Source organism: Cyanistes caeruleus, chromosome 1 (genome assembly GCF_971803275.1).
Source record: "Cyanistes caeruleus chromosome 1, bCyaCae1.hap1.1, whole genome shotgun sequence".
Classification (NCBI taxonomy): domain Eukaryota; kingdom Metazoa; phylum Chordata; class Aves; order Passeriformes; family Paridae; genus Cyanistes; species Cyanistes caeruleus.
In genome coordinates, this window is record NC_141701.1 from 54742103 (window position 1) to 54761686 (window position 19584).

Here is a 19584-nt window from a genome sequence, read left to right on the forward strand (position 1 = left end):
TTTAAGCTTTAATTATTCAGTGAAGTAAAGAATACACTTTGGCTTTTATTCTAGAAAATTAAAAAAATAATATTCTTAAAAATATAACCTTTCATTCCAAAGAGTTTACATTTAAAGAAAGTAAAGAACAGTTTTGTACACCATATAATACCAAGAGTTACACTCTAAGTATTTTTAGAAAGTGCTGATAAGCATTTTGTCTAGTATGGATAACAGACATCTTTCAAAGCAAAGCCAAAATTACTTCTATAGGAAATTTACAGAAAATGTTGCTATCCTATAGCCTACCAGAATCTTCCAGAGCACAGAGACTGTAAAGTCAGGAAATCGGTCAAGCTTTTGTATGTTTTTCTATTTAATTGGTGTCATGGTTACATATTGCCTAATGTATAGCTGATGTTGGAAAACAAGTTGACAGCTATATGAAAGAGCAAGTACCATCACTAGGAAGAATTGTATTTAATTATGTTTTGCTAACCACAGAAATTCATGCAGTTGATACTTAGAAAGGAATAACAGAAATCATACTGGCTTATAGCCAGCACTGAGACAAGCGTGACATTTTCATGACCAATGAAGGGTATTTGGTGATTTATTTTTTTGTTTAAGCATAAAGAAAAAAAAAACACAATCTGTCAAAACATCAAATAATTAAATTTACTTTTTCTGTATTACCACAGAAATAGTAGTAGGTGGACACTCAAGAGCTCTGGGCTGTTCCCAATTCTATCACATTATCAGCTTTATCAAGTTTTATCACACACATACATACAACATAGTTTGCAGTATGCTGCAATATAAGTAGACAACACCTAATGTGTTGTTTTCCTAAAGAACTTCTCCTGTGACAGTGATGAAACGATAGAATCATTCATAGAATCACAGATAGAATCATAGAATCATAGAATCATAGAATCATAGAATCATAGAATCATAGAATCATAGAATCATAGAATCATAGAATGGCTTCGGTTGGAAGGGACCTTGAAGGGTATCCAGTCCAAGCTGCCTGACGTGGGCAGGGATGCCTTTCACAAGACCCTATGGTCCAGAGCTCCATCCAGCCTAACCCTGGCCCAGGGATGGTGCATCCACAAGTTCACCAGGCAACCTGTTCTAGTGACTTACCACCCTCACAGTAAATAATTTTTGTCCCTGACATCTAATCTACATCTACTCCTTTTCTGTTTGAAGCCCTTTCCCTTTGTCCTGCCGCTGCATGCCCTTGTAAATAGTCCCTCTCTATCTTTCTTGTAGGCTCCCTTCAGGTACTGGAAGGGCACAATTAGGTCACCCCAATGCCTTTTCTTTTCCAGGCTGAACAAATTGAATTCTCTTAGCCTTTCCTCATGGGAGAGGTGCTCCATCCCTCTAGTCAATGGACTACCTTTACTACAAATTACTGATATTCTGATAGTTTAGCACACAATACTATGGTGCAATTGGCTACACTGTGAATGCTTTAAGAGGATGAATATTGTTTATGTTAAATGGGCCAAGGCCTATTGCCCACCCCACCTGCCCCAACAACAAAAATCAGGCCTAGTTTTGAAAGATTTCTTTATATTCTAATGTTGACTCCTTTATGAAACAAAAAAATTGGGTAATTTATTATTTGTTGGCTTAAGATAACTCAAATTGGTGCAGGCTATCACAAAAAAAACAACAACAACAACAACAACAACAAAACCCCAAAACTAACAAACAAACAAAACAACCATAAAAAACACCAAAAAACCCAAAAACCAACCAAACAACAAATGAACAAATAAACAAACAAAAAACCCCCACTGGACAAACAAAAACCCCAAAAACCCCTCCAAAAATCCCCAAACACTCAAAGAAAATATTTTTCAGACATGCATTATGAATTAAAAGTACTAAACCCCACAGATTAGCTTCACAAAGCAATTTGTCAAAAGTTGTCAAAGCCTTCAAGTGTGATGATGGACAATTTTTTCTAGTTCTTATGTGAATTAAAAATTTATCCTTGCTTTTGTTCAACTATCTTTTTGAAATTTTGAAACATTTTATGTTTCAAAACAACTCATTGATAGCACCAGCTGCTGCTGTCTCTAACATAAGATAGGTGAATCACCAACTGACATAATAGGAAGGTTATACTGCATGATGATGTGAATAGTGTTATGTCCACTGTAGAGTAATACATTCCCTTGTTAAAGAAATGAAACATTTGATGCATGATACAAACGTTACCACGAGGTTCTCTCTCCATGTAGATGTCTACATAATGTGAAATTCTGCCAGGTGCTGAGGCACTAATGGTAGACACCCCATAGCTTTCCATATTCACATTCAGTTACAGAAGCTATGAAGTCTAGTGCAGCTGCTTCCCAGTAGGACAAGCTGCTCCCGAAGCACAGGCTGTCTCAACATGCTGCACACCTTTATGCAGTAATGGGAATTTTTCAAGTTTCTTTGTGAGGACAGAAATCATCTTGTTCACTTATTGCTGGTATTGAAAATGGGTATTTCTAGGGTGCTTCTTTTGGGGTTTTTTTCCCTGTTTTGAAATTGTAGAAGTTGGTCATTTAATAAGTGATTTTTTTAATGAAAAACTGAACTTTGTTAAGAAAGCTTCAAAGAAGGCTTATTCTTCTTTGAGGAAGGCAGTTTTTACACAAAATATTGAACCTCTGGTATGAAAACATCATTCTCATGAGAGAATTTTTTATCACTATTCTTTGTCCAGAAGAACTTCTCTATTACTACCATCTTGTCTATGCATAACCTCCTTCCTCTTCCTTGCCAGTTTTGGACGATGACTACTTTTTTTAGATTCATGAGACCTTGATATATTTAAATTTTTGTTCTCAAAATTGAGTTTTTGATTTTTCAAAGAACTTGTTTTTTCAACTATATAGCAGGCTGAAGATAAGTCTTCAAGATACAGTGCCTCATGACTCATGTGGTTTCTATAAAATCAATAGAATCACAGAATGACTTAGGTTGGAAGGGACCTTAAAGATCATCTAGTTCCAACCCTCCTGCCATGGGCAGGGGTATCTGTCACTAGACCAGTTCTATCCAACCAGGATTGCTCAGCTTCTCTGGGCAGCCTGTTCCACTGCCTCACCACCCTCACAGTAAAGAATTTCTTCTGCATGTCTAATGTAAATTTCCCATCTGCATTACTCCTTGTCCTATAGCTACAGCTTCTGATGAAGGAACGCCTTTATCATTGACTGACTATGGCAGCGTTTAAGTCTTATGAGAAAAAGCTAAATTTAAGGACCTTACTGCTGGACTATACAGCACAGTGGTTGAACCTGAAAGTTCAGTCTTTGTCAATGATGTCTAAATCCATGCTGAATTCCAATATCATGTTGAAATTTTTTTTCCTTTATAAGCTAGATGTCCAAGTCTGGCCTTTATTGCAAGCTATAGATCATGTTTCACCACTAGTACAGGCATACTTAATGGGATCTTCCTAAAAAATACCACTTTTTTTTTTTTTTTTTTTTTTTTAATCCTTTTTTTCCCCCTTTTTTTCTCGAACTGTCAGGAAAAGTATGGCAGAAGATGAAAAATGACCTGTTTGTTGTTCAGTATATTTTAACCACTCCAGCACTGAGAAAGTCTGAAGGCATGATAGTACATTTAAAATGTACACTTCATTTACATTTAGTGCATTTAAAATGTACTCTTCTCCTATGAAAAGGTAAAATACCCAAACCAAACAAAAATCCCAAAAACTGTTACACTGATTTTATCAGTGGTTGTATCTTAGGGAAAGTAAAAGTTTCCAGGAGTGATATATGCATGCAAGCTAGAGAAACATAAGCCTATCCTGGATTTTTCCTATCTGCCAAGTTCTTCTCTGATTTTATTTTAATTAACACAAGAAACATTTCTCTTGCTCACTCACACTAACAAGTAAAATTCGTGATGACTCTTCCAAAAAATTTTGAATGGAGATGAATAGATGGTTCAAAATAGGTCAGAGAAGTTTCTCAGAGCTAATTACATTATTTTACTGGCACTTCTCTGAATATGACTTCAGCAGTACTAATTCCTAAATATTGGAATATTTTCAGTTTTGCAGTATCCTAGTTGCTCTGCCAAGAAAAGCGATGCTTAAAACATAAGGCATTTAACTGATCTTCAGTTTCTTGTTATCAGCTAAAGAAACAACAATCTGGTAAAAAATTAGATTCATAAAGTTGTCTCTGCATGAGACAGGGAAGTGGACTGTACTCGTGAGAGCTAGAAAATATCTGTGTCAAAGAAGTAGGCCGAGCATACTGGCATCAGTATTTTTGCTGTACCTTTCCTCATGTTTTATCTGATGTGTTGGGTGTAGCTGGCAATGCCTTGGCAACGAGACAGGTGCAGAGGAGGACCTGTCCTCACAGCTGGTTCCAGCTGGCTCTAGTGGATTCAGCAAAGGGCACAGCTCAGGCCCTCAGCCAAGCACGCTTAAGAAAGGGAAAAACACTACACAATAGTATGGATGCTGACTATGAGCAAAAGCAGGGAGCACAGTGCCTGTGGAATAGCAGGCTGTATAACTTTCTCAGTCTCGCCTGAGAAAGTGGCCTGGGAAATCATAAGGAAGAATTAAAACAATCCTCAGAGATAGAAAACAGCCTTGCAGGTGCTGTTTGTCAGTTTCTTGTTTTCTTGCAAGAGAAGGTCGAGGGGTGGTGTACCCCACTGACCAATGATGGTGATGTGTTAGTTTACTAACTAATAAGAGTTTTACTTTTCTCTACTTTCACGTATCGGTCTAAAGAAAGAAGATAAAGATAGTAGATAGAGGTAGAAGAAGATAAAGATATCTAAAGATAGAAGATCTTCTATAAAAGAAGATCTGAGGTAATAAACCTTGGAAAGAACTCTCCTGTTCAGCTCACAAGAGAGTCTGTGTCATTCTTCTTGCCCTTCCCAATGGAGCAACACAATAGCTGTGGGAGAGGAGTGAATGAGACAAGGGTGAGAAATAGCCCTACAGACAACAAGGTGAGAGAAGAAGATGCAAGAGGTGGTCCAGGTGCCAGAGCAGGGCAGAGGTTCCCCTGCAGTTCATGGAGATTACACTGGAGCACGCTGCAAGCCATGGAGAGGGTAGATAACTTCTGAAGGAAGCTGCAATCTGTGGAGAGTCCATATCTGTATCCCATGGAAATGACCCATGGGGGACGAGGGTAAAAGTATGAGATGGAAGGAGCAGCCTGGACAAAGAGCTAGGAAGTAACCAAAATTCCCATTCTCCATTACCCTGCTCTACTCAGTAGTGAGGTAAAGTCAAGAATGAAGGAGTCCAGTCAGGCCTGGGAGGAAGGGTGAGTGGTGTTTTATTTTTTGTTTCTCAGCATTTGAATGTATTATAATTAGCAAAAAAATGAAATAAATTTTCCCTAAGTAGGTACTGTTTTGTCCATGATAATGGTAATTGGTAAAAGATTGCCCTGTATTTATTTTGACTCATTAAGGTTTTTGTCTTACTTTTTCTCCCTATTCCCCTGATGAGCAGGAGAGAAACTGGCAGGCAGCCAAGGTCAACCCACCACACCTGTACATTAAGGTCCAGTCTTCAAATTCTTAGTTTCCTTGAAGGTAGTTATATGGCAACTTATCAGTAGAAGGAAGAGCAAGACAAGAGGATAAAAAGGCACAAAGGCAATTTAAAGTGGATAGTGAGGCCATTTGATGCCCAAAATAATATAGATTTTTTTATTTTTTGAAATATTATTTATACAGAAGTAAAATCTGTGAACTTCATAGGGGCATATTTTCATCATTGCAAATCATATCTCCTCTGCTTCCATAATGGCTATGCCAATTTGTGACAGATGAAGATGTATTGTATCTTGAAATGATCTTGCAGTCCAAAGTGGTTTAGAAAACCTGACTTTTAGCATAGTAAAAAGACAGTGTAATGTTTATTGATTTTGTGTGTGAAGGTATGTTTGTGTGTGTGTACTTGATATTTTTTCCCCAAAGTTATTTGCATTTCAGAAATAGGAAAACATATTTAGAACTCTAATGATAAAGTTAAAATTTCAAAGGATTCAACAAAGGCTAAGAAATTAGCAAGAGAGAAAATGGGGGACAGTGTAAGATATATAGTGCAGTGTATGAATAATTAGAACCTAGGTGTCTAAGATATTGCTAGAATCTAACTTGCATGTGCTATATAATTTTTATCACAGCTCTCTCCTTGCCTAATGCCCTTTTCCCATAGTTTTTTCCATATTTCTTAGCTTTGTTTCTTTCTATTCCTATGTTCTGCTCTTTTGTCTACTTTTTTTAAGCTCTGCTCCTCCATTACTGTCTAGTATATTACTTTCTAGTATTTCTGCCTTTCAGAACCCAGAATTTACAGCTTTCCCAGTCAGTTCCAACAAATCTGTTTCACATTATGCAAAATGAGCATGTCCATTATTATTGAACATACTCTTTTTTTGAGATGCAGTAACATATTGGGCTATGTGTGCAGTACTATATATTAGTATATACAGAAGCTTTCTTATTTTTGACAAAAGCACAGTAAAATCTGTGTGGTACTATATGGAGCTGTGAATTCAGCATATCTTCTATATTTTTTAAACTTAGTATCTGAAATCAGAATTGTTCCAGAATTTGTCTAAAATGTGTGCATCTTTTTAATTATCTTTTAACCTATACAGTTGATTGACAAAAATCAGCACAGAGGTTTGACAAGGACAGTCATTCTATCAAAATACAGTAACAGATATATATGACTAAAAGAAACTCAACAAAATGGTAAAGATCTTGCTGTCTTGGATATGTTACAAGGAGGTATTAATGAAGAAAGTGCTGCTGTATCACACTAATAAGTTCCAAAGTCTACACTAAAAAATGAAATATTTTATTTAATTATTAATATCGGCTCCTCAGCTGCTAAGCACAGCTTGGATGAACTTCAGAGAGCATTAACATTACTGCAGAAAACAAAGGGAGCACATGAAAGCTCATTTCCTGTTACCCTACCAGCCAAGACATTATTGCAGCATCAAAGTAGAAATTACTTTTTCACACTTGGATTAAGAGAAAATTTAAACCTTTCCACTGCTGAAAAACTTTTTCTGTTCATTCAAGAGAAAGGTTTCTCTGAGCTCCATTTTCTCACAGTAGAAAAGTGATCAGTTCCTGCCTACAGTATAGAAATTATAATAATCTGAATATGATATTATGTTATCATCTGTTTACAATTTACAACAAAGTTCAAAGGACTCCATTTAAGCATGTGAAAATCCAGGGATTATATGATTTTCCACCTCTGTTAATTTGATCCTGTGACTGTATTGGACCACCCTTTTCTTTCAGGTACCAACATCCATTATGAATTTTCTCAAATTTTGTATACCATCATTCTTAATCTTCCACCATCTCATTGCTTTTATACCTGCTACTTCTCAGACAATTGCTAAAAGATTATGCTTAAATATCAACATCTAACTTCAGTTAAATATGTTTATGGTGTTTTTCCACCTCCTGTTTTGTTGCAAAGAGAAACAAAATATTTTTTGGTTATGTTTTGCCAAACTTTAGCTTCTAGTATAAAACAGGTGTTCCATATGAGAGGTCATTGCAGAGCTTTATAATAAGATTATTTTTTTTCCTGAGGTTAAACTTCCAGTTTTCTAAATTTCAGTTAGAGAAATTGGACATAGTACTTCTAAATAAATCTTACTAGGACCACTAGACTCATAGAAAGTAGATTTGGAAAGGATTCCAAGACTTTACCTTCCAGCTTGGTGTAACATCATATATCATTTTTCTATGCATGTTTTTCCAGTATCCTTTATCTCTGTTAGTAATTTTACTTTTTGCATGATCATGCTTACTTTTCCACAATCTTGTTTGATTCATAGAACCAAAAGGGATTGGAAGGATCATCTGGTTCAACCTTTCTTGGTAAATGCATGGTCTAGACAAGCTGTCCTAGTACCCAATTCAGATGAATCTTTAAATTATCCGAGGCTGGGGAATCCATCTATATACTGGGGAGATTATTCCAATGGCTAATTTTCTTCATTGTAAAAAATGGTCCTTTTTTGTCCAATTAGAATCTTCATAGGAATAACTTGTACCAAATACTCCTTGTCTTTTCCATGGGACTCCTTGAAAAAGAGGACCTCCATCTTCTTTGTAGCCACCTTTTAAACTCTGGAACAAGATGACCAGATATCTTCTAAGGCTTCTTTTCTCAAGGCTGATCTAACATAATTCTCTGAGCCTTTCCTTTTAATAGCAGGCATCCTAATCCTAGGGTTATCTTTGTGGCTCTTCAACTGTCTTTGTGTTCATTTTCTACACCCCCTCCAACCTGACTATATTCTCAATAGTAATGTAATTAAGTCCTTTTTTTTTCCTCTGTTATTTGCTTTCAGTTCATAGAAGCTAACCTAACTATTATCCAAGTTTCATGATCTTGCACTTTAGACTATTTGATCTTTCCCATCATTTTTAATATGGTTCATTTATCAATGTCTAAGTCTTTCTAAAATATTTTATTAGGCTCCCTGTACTGATATTTTCTATCTTTGTCCTATCAATATATTTCATCATTCTATACTAATGAAAATATGAAATGGCATTGCCCCATAGTTTTTTCTGGATTTCCAATTCTTAATGATCTTTATGACAAGACAATGAAAAATTATAGAAAAAATTTAAGTTAATTTTCCATAATTCTGCATGGAGTTTCTCAATTTTCCAATAGTGAAATTTCCAGAGACAGTTTAGAATTAGATCAAAGTTCCTGACATCAAAGATATACTAAGAAAACTTCAAGAATCCTCTTTCAGACTTCATATCGGATCACTAGTAAAGTCAGATGCTGTCAGACACTTTGATCAGTTAGCCTAAATTACATTAATATTAGAAAAAACCCTTATAAGTACTACATATCCTTTACATGAAATCATGAGATCTGGGAGCATTGCACAGAACATCACTAATCACTTTAGTGAAATCATTATTAAATCCCAGTCATATACAGAAAATATTAGCAGTGTAATATCTACATCAAGAGTAATGAAAATGATGTTTCAAAAAAAACTTATTTAAAAAAAATAATTTCTGTGCAATCAATTTATTTTCCATCTATTTTTTGGTGTGATTCTTCTCCTAGACACTCAAGATAAATCTATGGGTTTTTCAACCATAAATATTTTGGTCTCAGTCGTAGCACCTTGTATCAATAAACTGCAATGTAATCTGGCTGCTGCTGGCTGATTGTGCATTATCCTTCCCCTGGAAGAGAAAATTTTGCTCAACCCAAGAATATTTTCGGCACGCAGAGCCCCTGACCCTGAGATAAGGAAAAGATAGGAACAGCTCTTTGTACATCTTGACACAAGTGTTAGCTTTGTGGATAGCTTTTCAGAGCCATGGTGTGTTGTAAGGAGACAAAAGTAAGTTGAGAATCAGAGTGAATACTTCTGTCTCTGATATTACCCCTCTCACCCATGCTGTAGTGGGAGGCTTTGATATGAGTCTCCACAGCAGGGGGGATGCCAAGAAAACTCACCACTTTGTGATGCCATCCTGTACTCCTCTAACACTACTTCTCAGCCCAGAGGAGAAGTTATTGCACTCTGTGGCCCTTGCAGCTGTTTGATGTACGGAGTCAGAGCAGCGTGCAGGGATAGTGTTCACTCCGACGCAGGACACTGTAAAATAGATGCAACTTCAAGGAATTCTTTCACTGCTGAGCAAATACTTTGGCAATGACATGACTCAAGGTAACATTCTTTCTCAGGATGGCAATGGCCCTCGTAAAATTCTGAGTGCGCTTCAGGGAGTTATGCTTGTGAGTAGTAGGAAAAACAGCACATCTAACAAGCTTTTCTATGTGTTTCTAAATTTCTGAGTCTATCAGTCTTGATCACTTAACATGATCTAGTTCTCATTATTTGTGCTTAGAACATTGTTCACTGATAATAATGTTTATTTTCTAATGTTATTTCTGAGTTATTATGGTGAAGAGAAATATATAAAATAAACTTGGACTGAAAATGAAACATTACAATTTATTTGTTTATGTTAGTTAGTGTCAGTTGTCTATGATGTCATCTTTTAAATTTTTTTATACTGTTATCAGATCTGGAAGGAAAGCTGACAGGAAAATTGCTTACTTTACAGATCACTGGTTGAGCTCCAGAAAATCAGCTGGCATGCAAAACATCTGAGCTCAGACAGAGACCACAAAGTCTTTGTAGCATCTTGTAGCATTGTTCCTGAACATCTGATCTAAAAATGAGTTATTAGAACTCAAAAATAAAGTGATCTGCTGAACACTTTAAAGTAAAAATATTTAGGTTATGAATTCAATTAGCAAATAGAATAGCAAATTGCTATAATATCATGAAATATGAATAAAAACATGCTCATTCTTATCTCTATTTATTGAAGGTAAAGGCAAACTTTAAATCAGGCACATCCTCATTTTTTAATTGAATTGTCCTAATCTAGCTTAATCTTCTTCTTAAAATTAAAGTGATTTATTGTGATACAAAATATCAGTTTCCAGATTAGGGACATTTGGGAACTAATGGTTCAGTAAGTTTTCAATTGTACAAGAGGATAGAAATTATGAGACTGTCTGCTCAGTGGTCTGTCCTATCTTAGAACATGACACAAAGCCAAAAAAAAATTGGAATTTTTTCCACTGATTCCAAAAATCTTTTTCCCAGACCTCTTAGACCTTAGCTGCTGTTATGTAGTTCTTACAAAAGGAAATTAAACATCTGAACAATTTTAGACCTTTTTTCAGAAAAAGGCCAAGTCTTAACTGTGAGAGTATCCAATTTTGTATATGGGGAAAAGAAAAAATGTTGATCGATACTTTAGTACAGCCTTTCCAGAGAAAAAAAATAACAAAAAACCCCCAAAAAACAAACAAACAAAACCCCCAAAAAAACAAACTGAAACAAAAACCCTTTCAGGTTTGAGTTTTCTTTAAGGAACTTTAGTGTGTTCTTTAGTTCTTTAGTGGGTTTCTGGAAGAAATAAACATGAATTTAAAGATTAAATCTCTTGTTTCTATACATGTGTCCACACTATTCATGAGTCCCCTCAGCTGCTGCAGAGGATTCTGGCTACTTATTATGAAGGAGATTCTTGTCTGACATTCAGCTGCAAGTTTTAGCTCTCTTGAAAAAGAAAAACTCTAGTTTGAAGACCTTTAGGAATTTTCATTACTATAAAAATTCTGAGCTTTTTGTCCTGAGATTGTCTCAAATAACTTCAGCTTACCATATTTATCTGCTAACAGTAGAGATTCAAGTAAATTTTGAAACAAATATAAAAGTGTTGGGTTTGTGGGGAGAGTATTTCTTATTTCCCATTTCTTCCTCCAATGTTATTACTCTGTCTCCATAAGACATTAAAGAAGGCTAAAAACCAAGATCTTAGAAAATTGTACTAGGATTAATTCATAGCTGAACATAGTTGAACGTAGTACTGAAAATTGTACTAGGATTAATTCATAGCTGAACAGAGCTGAAAAAAAGAATGGTCTTAACAGAAGGAAAAAAAAAGCAAACAGAGCTGAAAGAAAGAAGAACTTGACTGATGAAACTGTTATAAACTGGACTTTTCTAATTTATATAACTGAAATCTGTCCAGGAATTTTGTTGTTGTTGTTGTTGTTTGATTTTGGTTTTGGGGTTTTTTTCACAGAGTTTGACTTTTTAGTACAGCCTTTTTTTATGTATTCATATGATTCCTCAAAGTCTTCTGAGGGTAAAATCTGAAATAAATTCACTTATCTGAGAAAAAAACAAAAACAAAAACACTGATATCATTGCCTATAGAAATATTAGGAATAACAAATAAATCACAATAGCAGAATCATTCCAGAGGGGAAATAAACTCCAGAGACAAAGCGTTTTCTTGCACATAGAGTATATTAGAGATGCAAGTTACCTCAAGGCTTTCAATTGATTTGATTTTTCTGTGATTGGGTTAACTCAGTATTTCAAGGTCCTTGATTCTTTATTATGTTGTTGTTTTCTACTATATTATGTTTTCTTTTTGAAATATCATGCTCAGAAGCACTATCTTAAATGTCACATGAAGACACAGGAATACATAGGAACATTTGCATTTTCACACGACCTCGTTGTTCCCTTGGTTAAACTGTCTTTTGAGTACTATTTTCCTTCTGCAACCCACCTCCCTTCCCCCACTCATGCTCTGTCTCACACAGACATTTAACATTTTGGGAGAAATACAACTCAAAAGACCTGCTACTGTGGTGAAATAAGTGAAGACATTCAAGGTTCTAGCAAATAGTGCGTGATTTTAAATCAGTTATTAAAATGAAGTCTGTGGTCATCTTCTCATGAGTGTCATGCTGAGTAACTTAGAGGAGGGGAAGAACAGTGCACTGAGAAAGCACGTGGTTTGTTGCCCTAGACTTAAGATATGATCTCAACTATCTTGCCTATAATTGTATTTTTCCAGTCATTGATGTCTGTTTTACACAAAGATGGATATTGAATGAGGTGTTTAAGAGACTTTGCTTCTACCACCTGAGAAAAATTTCAGGAGTCAGGCCAAACCTGGCTTTTCTTCTTGTTTGTTTTTAGTTTTGGCAAGCTGTCAATAGCTATCCACATATCATCTGACTTTTTTGAAAAACAAGAAAAATTATTCATGTGGTTTAGTTACATCCATTTCATTGCCATGTAGGATACAGAATTATTTTTTGAACATCATTTTCTTAAACAACTTCTAACAGCTTTTAAAATAACCTGTACTGGATGTGGATGTATGAAAGGTTTCTGACAGAGATTTCTGGTCTTATAAGTTCAAGATGGACCATAAATTTTACTGTATGACATTACATAATGCATTTTTAAATATCTAAAAACTATCAAACCATCTTAAGGATTTTACTGTTTGTTTTTTTTTTTTTTTGTATGTCTGACACATAAAGAGATTATTATCTCTTTGTTTTATTGATATTTAGCAGTTGTATTCTACATCAAAGACCTGAGGCATTTGGCACTTTGTTCAGTTGCAATACGTTACACAGTTTTTACACAGGTTCCACCTATACAGTACAGGCAGAAGGGGATTTTTCTGCCCATAGGAGTTTACAAAAACACATGAAAGGTCAGTGTAATTCTCACTAAGAACCATGACAATGAGAGCAGCAGAGGAGCACATCATGTAGTGAAAGTGGTGTGCAAAAGGGATCAAAGGCAGACATGGTAATGCTCTGTGGCTGAGCAGTACAGCCTCCTCAGGCAAGATGGGAGCTAAAACAGCATTTCAATTCAATCTAACCTTCCTGCAGGGACATTTCTAGGGGGTCACTTCAAAGGCAACTTCCTGTGGAAAACTCAGATGAGCTCTGTCTCAGCCACTGCAGGTGCAGTCAGCTGCAGTGTTGGTAGCCCCCCACTATCTTTGCAGATGGGATTCTCTCTGTTGAATAAAGGATAAAATCTACCAGCTCTTTGTGTTCCTTCTGTCTGATATAACCACAACCGTGCTTGTGTTTAAAACAAGGCTTTCTGCTAGCCATCAGTCATCTCTTAGTGGAGTAGGCCTGGTGACTGTAAGTCAGAAAACTCACTAAAGACAGTTTAATAATAAAAAATGAAATAAAACAATTCTACTAATAATAAAAAAACTATAAGGAAAAAGGGAAAAAACAGAGAAAGATAAGACCAAATAAACACAAGTGATGGCAATGAAAACCACTGCTCACCACCATCACCAAGTGACTTATATCCAGCCAGTCCCTGAGCAGGGCAGCCCACTGCCAGCCTGCTCCCTAGTGTGACAGCTGAGCATGATGCCATGGGGTGTGTCCCTTTGGCCAGTTGGGGTCAGCTGTCCTGGCTGTGTCCCCTCACAACTCCTTGTGAACCCTCAGCCCACTCCCTGATGGGATGGGGTAAGTCACAAAAACGCTGTGACACTGTGTAACCTCTGCTCAGCCGTAATTATGGGATCAGTGTGCTACCAACGTCATTTTCAGCAAAATCCAAAACATAGCTCTTTACAGGCTGCTGTGAATAAACTTAACTCTATCCTAGCCAAAATCAGTGCAAGACAAAGAAAGGAGCCGTGCAAGCCAGCACATGTTTGTTGGTTGTATCAAACAACATTTGAAGTGGTTGTCTCAATCAGTTTGAGCTGAATACCCCATCCTCCCTCAGGGCATAACACACTCAAGTATTAAAAACCCCTATACGATATAGGTTAAACTAGAAATATTTTGTGGCAGTGGAGATGTAAGAAAAGAATACTGATAAATTTCCTCTAAATATCTCTCATCATCCTTCTGTGTAAAACAATTTAGAAATGTAGAAATAATTTCATTGCAGCAACCTAAGACAGACACAATGTCACAGGTAGGTGGATTTATATCCTCTGTCATTTCACTTTGATTCTTCCTATTTGTTCTGTACCTATATACCTCAGCAAATATAATGCAGATTTGAGTTTCCACAGTGAAAAAGCAGTAAAAAAATCACAACTGATTTAGTCTTGACATTTTTGTGACATATTTTATTACATTCCTGTGTACAATATAGTGTGTTACTTTTTCTGGAAGTGTTTAGGAGCTTCTTTTGGGGAAAAGGGCACTATTTGTAAGTCTGAGCCTTTCAAAGCATTCTCCTTTATTTGGACCAAGTAAAATATGATTCAGTTAAAAATAAAAATCAGTTTTATTCTCTGTAAAAAAAATTAATTATAGAGTGGAAATTCTTTCCAAGATATGTATTGAAAATAAATATAATATTATTGGAGAAGTAGATAAAAATAATAATGGTCTAATATTATTGATTGCATGCCATGTCCTATTTTCTCACTTTCTTTCCTTTTTTTCTAAATGTTTGTCAATAAGAGATCAGAATTACTGTTTTTTTAATTTTAATTTCTAACTTTCCCAACCCTTTCCTATTGCAGGTTTGTATTTTGTCTAAAATTCTGCTTGTCTTGAAATTAGATTTTAAGTTAATGAATTAATTTTAATTAATTTTTATGTTATCCTTTCTCTTTCTTATTTCTTATTTCTTTTAACTATGCTATCCTATGCTATTTCAATTTTTTTTTAACTTTACAAAACTTATGCTTGCCTTCCTCTTTTTTTTGCCCACTTTCCTTTTATTCTTTGTATTCATCAATTAAATATATGCAAATTAATTTGACACCAAAGATCTAGAAAACTGGAAAAAGCTCTATGTGTTATACTGTCTATGCCAGGTTTCATTTTACAGTAACATTAGGTAGGGTATCATCTCCTAGGGTGGGTTAATATCTGTCACTGTTGAATGGTTTCCATTAACAAGCATTTCTTCCTATTGTCTGTTTCTCTAGCTCACTAAGAACAAAAAAACCGATTCCCCTTATTTCTCCCTCTTATATTCTCAGTATGATATCTGTGTCTCATAGCAATGAGCAGAAAAACCCCATAGTACTTTCTTTGTGCCATTGCAAAACTGATTTCCCTCACAGTTCTTGAATGTTTGAGTTTTCTCCTCTGTCCTCTTTTAGCCTGTTTGAAATTTTTTTTCTATATTTGATGTTCAAGTCGTCCTGTGTTCCTTGTTCAACTCTGTTACTAACACTGTGACACCTCTCTTTACCACCCTATCTATCCTCCTCCTGTGTGGGAATGTATGGTAGGATTAGGAGGAGAATGAGTTAGGACCCCATGTCCCTATCTCATCCACTCCTAAAAGGAAAAGATATTTCTCCTCTTGATGAAGCTGAGCTGATAGATGACAGGAAGCACTGTCAGCTCCCATCGGAAACCAATCTTTCCTTCTTACCCTCTCCTCACCCCTCTTTCATTTCAAAAAATGATAAATAACTGAAGCCCTGTCACTGAGAAACCTTTCAATGCTCATCTTCAATTCCAAGACCACACACAAACAAGATAGAAATGCAAATTTGTACATACTTTGAAAACATAAAGTCCTATGCAAGCTCTAAGTGTGATTATGATGACTATTAGTGATCCGAAGCACTGTGTGTTTTTTTAGGGCTGAACTGAGACTAGTTTGACATATCAAAGGAAAGTTAGCCTAGATTTGAGGCTCTGCTTTAACTAAGTCAATTTCACACCTGCTCCCTTTGTCAGTCCATATGTTTGTCATCAATGAAAAATCCTCTCCACATGAGCATTTGCAGTGGGAATGATTATGACACATTTCATTATCTTCAGTAAATTGGATGGTTCAGTCCTTGAACTGCTGAATACCCCACACAGGTCTTGTCCGCATTGCAGACTTCACTCAGTCATAGTGTAATTGAGTTGAACTCATCACATAGAGCCAATGCTTCTATCTCTGCTGCACAGAGGAATCTTTTCAGCTGTGGTTCAGAGCATGAAGGGATTATTTTTTTTTCCCCAAATCTAAAAAAAAAAAAAAGCCAGCCATTTTGATACCACTTAGTCAGTGGATTTGTACAATTTGAGTAAATAATCAATAAGACCCCTTATTTATTTGTGATTTCTTCAGTACTGGCTGGAATTTCTAAAGCTGCACTGGGTTTTTTTATATCCAAAATGTTCTCATCTCTGAATGAGTCCATTTCCATTGTACCTTGAAACAGTTATTGCCTCATTTATTCCTATCCAAAAATGATAATTACACCTGACAACATTTTTACTCTATTATGAAGTGTTTTTCAGGTTAAAGCACATTGAAGGCTTCTGTGTAATGGAGCTAAAGGGTGTTGAATCAAACTAAACACTATTTGCCTTCATTATTCCTTTTTTTCTAGCAAATGCTAGAATTCAGTATTTCAGAGTAGTTTAGGAAATTAGAATTCTACGTGGGGTTACAGCTCCTATAGCCTTAGCAAAAATAATAGAATATATGTCCTGGCATAGTGAACATTTAATACATTTTCTTATAAATCATTGGAAATTATGTATAGAATATTGTATGAAGTACAATTTTAACAAAAGCTGTTTTGTAGTGCTAATTTTCCTCACAGAAGGCTTTCTTTCATAAGTGGAGAAAATCACCTAGATGCAAGATTTAAAGCTGAGGTTTACATCTGTGTATTTCAGGACCCCATAAAAACACATTTCTCTTTGATCTTTCAGAGGTGAGTTGGAAGTCCCTGGAGTGTGACCACAATACAAAAGGTATGTGTCACCTTGTGACACTTGCTGGATTGATTCCTTCAAGTGAGGTAGTTTGAGGAATTCCTACTTTACAGTTCTCAGTGGGGTTTAGAGATGAGAGAGATTTCAAGCTGTCAGGTGCCAAAGGCAGGAGCAGAACTTTAAGTTTCAGGTGAACTTTTACGCTGGAATAAATACACTTACAAATTTTGTAGGTGCCTCCAGGTGGTTAAGTCTTCAGATAATTGTACAGGTATCAGGTTTTTGTACAAAAATAGAGTGCAGACAAAGAATATTCATTCATTTTTCAGCAGAATCTGCCAGCTAGCAATTATGAAATTACTCAAAAATAAATTGTGAGGGTGGACTTGTTTAGGCGTTGATGTTTGTTTTTGTTTTTTCTTTTTTTTGGTCTTAATAATATGTAAGAGTTTCCTAATAAGAAGGGTCACAAGAAAACAGCTAATCATTTCCCATTTATAGATTTTTTTTTTAATATTTGTACTAACCCTTCCACCTTAAATACTGTGTCACACAAACACGAAAAGTTATTTTTTTTATGCTGATGTAGTGTACAAGTGTCTTACAACATTTTTTCCTTTAATTAGAGGAAGATTAGCCACAACAATTGAAGCATTATGATTCAGTTTGGGTCTTGGGTCAAGATGAAGAGAGAGAAGTGATGGTAGATTTTAATGAGAAGGATTTCCACATTCAAATGGCAACTTATTTATTACAAGATCTCCAGTATCATGAGCAATGTGAATTAGTTTTCAAGCAGATGAGTCTTGTTCTCAAGCGAAACAGCTTGTTTTTTCTCAAGTAAAACAGGTGGAGATGCTATATGTGAAGCCCCCTTGTTTTGCAGAACAGGACCTCTCCACCAGATCTGGATCTACAAGGCAAGTGAAACAGCCGTACTTCCACCAAACATCTCACAGAAACAATGGTTTATTAGATTAATTAGAGACCACCAAAAAGACAGTTGGTGGAGCTAATTTCATATGTGAATGCAGATAGTTAAAATTCCCCTAATATTTACTAGCCTTGCCTCTGCCAGCAAGATTTATCAGAAAATTATATCTTTAGATACAGACTAAAGGACCAGAGAAGTAATCCATGATTTTTGATGATCTACATGACATGCCTTGTGATGAAATAAATTTGTTCACAGTATTATGTCTCAAGTGACATTTCTACTGAACAAAGTTCCTGATATCTTGCTGACTTTGTTTTAGAGAATGTTAGGTAAAAAGGTATTAAAATTTTAGATAGTAGATGGAGTATTTTCTTTATAGCTTTGAAATTGCTTCTTGAAAAAGATTAAAAATTTTCCAACTCTAGGAAAGACATAAAATATGATTAAAATGGTCAAAAAGCCCTAATGAGAATACATCTATGGAAGGCTAAAAGACAATTATCTCATAAGGGTTGAAATTATGGTATGAAATGGGAGGAGGGGGAATGTAAGTTGCATGTGTCAAGTGCACCTGTGTGAAAGCCAGCAATCCTCCTTAGTATCCATTATATATATGCATCAGAAATAAAGGAAGATTTCTTTTTTTTTTTCTTTTTCTTTTTCTTTTTCTTTTTCTTTTTCTTTTTCTTTTTCTTTTTCTTTTTCTTTTTCTTTTTCTTTTTCTTTTTCTTTTTCTTTTTCTTTTTCTTTTTCTTTTTCTTTTTCTTTTTCTTTTTCTTTTTCTTTTTCTTTTTCTTTTTCTTTTTCTTTTTCTTTTTCTTTTCCTCTTTCTCTTTCTTTTTCTTTTTCATGCATCGAGTTGCCATGGAAGAAAATACACTAATACACTTATGAACTCTTCAGGTGCACATATTAGGTTCTTAACAGCGAAAATTTATTCACATTCTGTAAAAGTGCATCATTATTTGAAAGCTAAAATATTTGTAGAAGGGTAAGAATTTTAATTATGGAAATCTATCACAGATTTAGTTCCTAAAATTGTGTCTGATTGTATTTAAAACATACTAGTTGACATTATAAAGTCATTATTTAATAAATTTTAATTAATTTTCTAATCTTTGTAGTAGCATTAAGCATGATGAAATAACTTGGTAATAATGGGGTTGTCATAAGTGCATACAGAGGTGTTGCAGTGTAAAATCATTACTGAGGGCTGTATGTTCTCTCTTTCAGTTTTCTTTCTATTAATGACAGTTATAAGAGTTCAGTAATCAGAGAGAAGAAGCAGCTTTATATACTTTTTTTGAGATTATGCTATTTTTTGAACACTTAGAAATGGTAATTTTGGATATTAGAAAAAGAGCAAACTTTTTCAGAAGTAGAACAAGTAAGAACATTTTTAAGAAGAAAATCTTTTTAATTTGGCTTAAATGTAAAACCAAAGTATAGAGCAAAAATGGAACAAAAAAAAATCTTTTTTCCCCAAATACCTATTACTATCAATTAACATAATTTTTAAAGACTTAAGTGGCAATCAGACTCAGTCCATCCTATTAATGAAAATAAG